Genomic DNA, 7,638 nt, shown 5'->3' with positions numbered 1-7,638 from the left:
TGTCTCGCTCAGTCTGTTGTACCAGCTCCATGAGGAAAGTCCTTCTGTATCCTGGCTACACTGTGAAAGTTATCCATTGTCCATCTAGCCTTACTGGACTGAGTACTGTGTTCAATGCTCTTTTCTAGAAAAAAATTTCTGGCTAAAATTATGACACATACTTACAGAATGAAAATATAATGTCATCTTAAGAAAGTCATTTAGAGTTCTGGGAATGTGGCTTCATAATATGGTGATTGCCTAGCATGCATGAAACCCTGGGTTCAATTCCTCAGCACCCAAAATTGAAAAGGAAACACTGGAAGTGGTCCTGTGCCTCAACTGGTGGAGGGTTAGCCTTGAGGAAAAAAAAAAGCTGAGGAATAATTCCCAAGTGCTGAGTGTCAGCTCCAGGACTGCCAAAACAACAACAGCAACAACAACAACAATGAACATTTAGTTAGTAAATGCAAAATACAGAACCCATACCTGGAATATATAATTGCTCTTTCCATACTGATACCTGACAATAGTCCCTAATTCATGTACTTTACCTATGTTAGGATACTGTGTTGAAAAAATGTTTTGTTCATTAGGTCACAGCAATTAATGCCAGGAATGTGCTTAGATGTCAGGTGAAGATTAATTCTGGAAATTCAAAGATTCCAAGCTTTTGAGTAGGGTCACTGCTAATCACAATGAGAAGGATAGTCTAAGTGAGATTTGGAAACTGTTTTGGACAGTCATCGCACCAATAAAGCAGAGGCTAATTATCAGTTGTGACAAAAGTGAAAGAATAACTCCAGATGGAATGAAAAAATGATAGTAACTAAGGTATAGCAAAAACAGTTCTAGGGAACCATTTTTGGTTATTGAAGAACGAGTTATCAACTAAGCATATGCCCCATTGCCTTTAGCATTCAAAATTTCCTATGCTAGTTCTTAATCTCTGGGTGATAAATGTATCTGCTTCTATGCTGTTCTTTTATACCTGATCTCCTTTGCTTTCTAAAAATATGTCTTTCTATATTTCTTTATGAACATTTCCTGATACTAAATACACCTACAAAGAGGAAAGAGGATGTTAATTTAAGAGTCCAATAGCTCATGAGTCATTAATGTAACAAAATGGAAAAAGGGGGCATATTTATTGCTACCTCAATTATTCTGAAAAGCTGTCACAACATTTGGTTCAGATTTCTTTCATTCTTTGTCTACATAGTGACATAAAATGCATATAAATGCAAATATGAGCCGGGTGCTGGTGGTTCATGCCTGTAATCCTAGCTACTCAGGAGGTTGAGACCAGAGGATTGTGTTTCAAAGCCAGCCTGGTCAGGAAAGTCCATGAAACACTTATCTTCAATTAAGTCCAGAAATCCGGAAGTGGTGCTGTAGCTAAAGTGGTAGAGTGCTCAATTTGTGCTGAAGAGCTGAGAGACCGTGCCCTGGATCAATGTTCAATCCCCACAACCAACAAAAAAGTGCAAATATGGCTTTAAGTTTTCCCCAAAGGAATGATGAAGTCAATAGTAATCGTCCCAAATGATTTAGTGGTGCACCTACTTTTGCTGAGTTATTTGTTATGGTTTTTTGCTAAACATAGTCTTTTCTTTAAAAATTGTCAATATTAGCTTTATAATAAACTTCATCTAATATTTTTTGGTTCAAAAGAGAAGTACATACAATTGATGTCACTTAGTTTTCTTACTGTGTTAGTTCAAAGCCAACCCAGGCAAGAGAGTCTGTCAAACTCTTATCTGTAATTAAACACCAAAAAAGACAGAAGTGGACTTTTGGCTCAAGTAGTGGAGTACTAGCGTTGGGCCAGGTGGGAAAGAAAGACAACTCTTCAGGGACAGGGGCAAGTCTCTAAGTTCAAGCCCCAGAACCAGCACAAACTAAACAAACAAGCAAACAAAACAAACCCTGGGTATTTCTTTGGGACTCTCCTTAAAATAATGGTTGTCTGAGAAGAGGCTGCTTTTGCTGATCATACTCACTGGATCCTGCTATTTTGGAATCCTTATTGCTATGGAAAACTCAGGACCAGACTAAAGGAATTGATAACTGATTCCTGCAACAATAGAATCATCTCAGGAGTGAAACATCCATCCATAAGACACTTAAAATGTCCATATCTTTGCTTCTTTGCAGTAGAACACTTTTAAAACAAAGTTACTTCCTTTTGTTCTATGCTGGCCTTCAAATGGCATATTGTTTCCTTTTGTAATACTCTCAGACAGAAGTTTACAGAGGAGGTTTATATGAGTAAAGGACATACTCAAAAAAGTCAGGGACAGAGTTTCCTTCCAGCCTAGGATTCTTTTCTTATACAGCAAAAAAGAAAGCAATAGTTAACTTCAACTTTGTCATTTCTCTATGTTCAATTCCTCTCCTGGGATCAGTTTCCACATCCATTACCAGTTATTTCCAGTAACAATTTATGGTGCTGCTCCAGAAAAAAAATGAATGTTTGCTGGCTTCATTGAAATAGCACAAGGCCACTTTTGGACATGAGGTAACACGTGTTTCAGAGACAACTTAGTAAAGAGAAATGAAATTTAAATTGCTTATAAATACATTATCCATGAGAACATTTTGTTCAAACTTCTTATATGCTCTGTAAATTAAGGCGAATTTTAAATGGGAAGAAGGTTCTCAGATCTTTTATTGTGAGTCTATGTGCTCTGCATTAATTTCCCAAGTGTACATGAGTTAACAGTAAGAGAAACAAAAGCAATTATAGGAGAAAAAGAAGTTCTTTGTTTATGTATAAGTGTTCAATACAATATAGAAGACGCTACAAATAAGAAAACATTGAAACAATAAAACCAAGTCCAGTATGTAGATTTATGGGAGTGAAATAGAGAAAGCATTACTCCTAAGTGGAGCATGAAGCATGAGGCCACTCCCTTTCTAAATCACGCTTGCTAATCATGTAAATGTGCAAAAAGGAGAATGGAAGAATGATTCTGTTTCCAATGCAAGTCAGATATGGGAGAATAGACTTAACTGGAAAAAAAGAGTCCATCTTGAGAGAACAGGAATTATAATAGGAATGAACCTGGTGGCTAAGATCACACATCTTTTTCATTCCTTTTCTTATATTCTTTTGTTGTTCTTGTTGTTGTTGTTGTTGTTATTGTTCGTGGCACCTGAAATATGGGACAGGGCGTTGTCCCTCTGAAACACAGCTCAAGGCTAGTGCTCTTCCACTTGAGCCACAGTGCCACTTTCAGTTTTCTGGTAATTATTGGAGAAAAGAGTCTCCAGGACTTTCCTACCCATGCTGGCTTTAAACCCCAATCCTCAGATCTCACAACAACTTGGTTTATGATCACATTTCTAACAGTGAACACTCAGGATATGTAATGTATATGTTCATCTACCTTTATATGAATTCTTGAGTCAAAAATCTGGGCTACAGATTAGACTTTACATTCACAAAAGTGTTTGAAGTTTGAAAGTTGATACTCCTGGAAAAATAAAACCTAAGAATGTAAAGGAGTCTGGGAAATTCAATTTACATCCAGCTTGGAGAGTATAGGCTTTGAGACACTACATATAATTAACCAGCCAAAAGCTGGAATACCAGTCACGAGCAAGATTGCTGAATAACAGCTTTAGGTTTTTGCATACATACATACAAACATACATACACACACAGAGGCACTTATAGGTGCACACAAAAATACACAAATGAAACAACTCTCAGAATATGTAGAAAAGTTAGAAAACAATAGAAAATAGGTCCTGAGTACGACTAGAATCAAGTGATAATTTTTAATATTAGAAAGCCCTCAAGTGAACTTTCCCCCAAAGTTGAGAATATTATATAGGTAGGGACCAGAGATGTAAGAGAGTCAAGTAATCATTATTAACGCGATAGGATCCTTGGTGGAATGAATCAGGGAACCTTGCAGGTGCATCTGAAAATGCTCATATCCTGTGTCAAATGTAAAAACATCTTTGAAAATAGTACATAAACAGTCTGAGCAATCAGTCTAGTGGATAAGATCATAGGAGAAGTTCAAAATTGCTAGTCTGTTTCTAGATTAAATAAACAAACTATGGCAGGGCAATGTGATACAAGCCTGGAATTCTAGCACTCAGACAGGAGATTAGATAGTGGAATTACATAATGATACCTTCCCTGGACCAGGTAGAATAATTTTGTCTCAGTAAAACAAACCAAACATCAAGAAAGCATACACAGTTCAGAGTTTGGGCTAATTTTGTCATTATGTTTTGAGAAGTCAAGTTTCAGAATGAATGCAACCCATATATATCCTCACTTGCGTTTTAAATGCTCTCATCATTACAGAACATTCCTAGATGCAAAATAGCTCATGATTCCGATCCAAAAATTTGCAAAAGTAAATAAGCATCATTATGTTGGATTCCAAATAAATGTTGAAGGATTACAAAAGCTTAAGTCTGGAGAAATAGCAAAGTTTGTCTAATGTAGGACTTTGTAGACCTTGTTAAATTAGAATTTAGGTTTAAAATATATTTTTTGGTTTTATTTGTAATTTCATATTCCATAGGATACTACAAAATTCTTTTTAAGGAGAGGGATTAATTGAAAAATTCACAAATGATTCTGGCATTCTATTTACCTAGATAGTCTTTCAAGAGTGTTATAATTAGAACATAGTTACTAGATAATTCCCACAGGTCATGTACACCATGTTAATGGGAATAATCTACACAGAGTTGCCAACAAATGGATGACATTAATTTATATATTTAGAAAAAACAATTTTTAAGGGTTTGGTTTAATATGGTATGAAGAGAGTAATTGTGTGACATCTTCTTTCTTCTACCTATATGTAACACAGGAAGCCATTTCCTTATTTACGTGCCTCTGTATACATGGAGAAAAATGCTAGGTTTGGGGTTTGTTTTCAATTTAGATTTTGTTTTATTGGTTCGTCCTAGAGCTTGAACTCTTGGCCTGGACAGAGCCTCTGAGCCTGTTTATGTTCAAGGCTCGTGCCCTACCACTTCAACCTCAGTGACATTTGAGTCTGGCTTTTGTGGAGAAGTTTTTTGGAGATAAGATTCTAAGAAACCTTCCTGTCTGGGTGGGCTTTGAACCATAATTTTCCTATCTTAGCATCCTGAATATCTATGATAGCTAAAAAAGTATAAATATAAATAATAATTGCACGTGTTGTGATCCCAAGAATACCAGTGGTGGAAAAATAATGCAGCTCAGTTTATTGTAGTGTTCTTTTCAGAACAAGGAGGGCGTCACATTAGCAGAGGTGTAGTATTTTGTCAAAATAGAGATAAGGTATTCATTATGTGAATTAAGTAATTTTAAAGTGCCCCTTACAAGTTGGAAACTGTTAGGCTATGATGACTTTATGGCATAAATCTTGGGATTAATGGTCATAGAAATAATAGCTTTCTCTGATAAACAATTGCTAAGTTCCCTTGCATTTCACAATTGCTTACTGCTAATTCCTGCATCTCAAGGAATTGGGGCCCTGAAATATAGGAAATGACAAATTGAGATGGGTCTTCAATTACTTTGTGTTGACATGTTGCGTGGGCCTTGGTAAGAAGTCTTGCCCTTGTTATCTGATGATGCAGGTACCTGGGACCTGGGATCCTATGACCCATGGGTCCTGCAGAAGAATAATATGCTTTAGGCATCTTAGCAAAATTTGGGCATAATCAGTAGGAATGCTTCAGAAATATGGAGAAAAAGTTTGGGACTAGCGAGTTAAAACAATAAACAGAGCAGCAGAGTAAAATTCATTATAGATTAGAGGAAAACATTTTTTTTACCATGTGAATTCAGAAGACCCAGAACAGTTAGAATGTATTACAAGTTTATACTAAAGACATTGCATTGATACTTTTTTATATTCTAATATATATTTTAACCCTAATTGTTTATATTCCAATCCTATTTATTGGAATAAATATCAATTTATTTGTCAAATTATCAACTAATTCTAGTAAGTTTCATTGTGTGAAATATAAAATCAGCACATATAAATATAAAATATATAACTATATTTAATATAATCAAAAGGCACACGTTTTGCATTGTTCTGTTGTAGTTACTGTATCAAAACCAACTCTGTTTTAAGTATTATTCCATTATCTCTGCCTCAGTGTTTGATAGAGTTAGACCTAAAGCTTTACCATTTGTAGATTTACAGCATGTAGGCAAGGGGAAACACTGTGATTAAAACATTATCAATTTAATGCCTAATAATGAGGAGAAACATATGGACTTCTCCTGCAACTATGAAAATATTTGGTGATAAAAAGGCAGTAGTGTAAGTTCCTGCCTGGTTGGATGGTAGACAATCCAGGACATTAAGTAATCATGCATATGAACAATTTTTTCACCTTCTTGGCTTTAGTTACTGTTGAAATGGAAGGTATAATAAAAATTATATTTTGATAAAATACCTTCTAGTCTGAAAAGTTCTGTTTGAACTGTTCATCTCTCTATCATCCCTTGTTACCAAGATTAGTTTTGTTCAAGTAAGACAATTTACGTTTTCAGGGTAAGATATTCTGGTTGGTCTGTTCCCACATGGAAGAAGGGTAAAGGCTCAGGTAGACATTTGTGCCAGTAACACCTCATTTGGGAAAATGTCAGCTGAAGAAGTTTAGAAGTAGCTCTTAAGCAATGCTTACTTTGAATTCATTAGGTCCACAAAGCTAATTCAGTTGGATAAATAAGTACTTGAAAAAGCCATCACCTTTAGACCTATCTATAAATAATTGAGAGTACGATAAAATTCCAAATAAAAAGACTTGATAGTCATTGACAAAAAAATTTGCAAATGTGAGCAATCGACTGATCAATACAATTTTTCCAATATACACAGAATTTTAGAGAAATAAGATCAATAGCATTGTTAGGAACAAGAAGGTTTCCTTGTTACAAGTAGGCACCCATAGATATAAGCCTGTATAAAGATTGCATCATTAACAACTTAAATTTAGAGGATACTACATGCATCAGCAGCACGTATACTCAAATTACAATACAGAGATTAACATGGCACTTGCAAAAGGATAATATGAAAATTTGAGAAGTATTCCATATTTTCATTCTTCAGATGCAAGAAATGAAAAACAGTTATTAAAAGGTTGATTACAAAATTACAAGTGTAACAATACACGTAATTCATATAATTAAATTTAGTTTGACATCAGTGTATTAAATCTTCAGCTCAGAAAGGCGTTTACATAGCATAAAATTTACAAAACTTCAAATTAGACAACATTGTCATTTATCCCAAAGAAAAATAAAGACCTAGAAAAAATAAGGAATCAAACTGTTTCTATATGGAATGCAATTGGAAAGGACACATTAATTAACCTATATATTATAAAGTAATGTAGAATTCAAAGTATATCTAGGCGAAAATAAAATAAATTATGAACATTATGCAAACATAGAATATAGAATATTTTAAAATATACTTTTTTAGACAAGCACCAGAAATATTTTACTTTCTGTACTACTCATTTCAACAGGTAAGTTAAAATTATTTCTGATTAAAAAATCACAAACTCTGAAGAAATCATTATACACGTATACAAAAACTATTGAATACATTTTGACATCCAATGCAGGCAATTCATTTGGAAGAATTCCGCGGAATCCATGAATTTTTA

The 7,638-nt window shown here is 34.6% G+C and overlaps 1 pseudogene; it reads left to right on the top strand.

Annotated features, from left to right (window-relative positions):
- The first annotated feature begins 6,970 nt into the window (after nucleotides 1–6,970).
- On the top strand, nucleotides 6,971–7,067 carry LOC122095168 (annotated as a pseudogene).
- Nucleotides 7,068–7,638: the final 571 nt, after the last annotated feature.

The sequence above is a fragment of the Dipodomys spectabilis genome, unplaced genomic scaffold (assembly GCF_019054845.1).
Source record: "Dipodomys spectabilis isolate Male_0828 unplaced genomic scaffold, ASM1905484v1 ptg000338l, whole genome shotgun sequence".
NCBI lineage: Eukaryota > Metazoa > Chordata > Mammalia > Rodentia > Heteromyidae > Dipodomys > Dipodomys spectabilis.
This window is presented reverse-complemented; position numbering and strand designations above follow the sequence as displayed.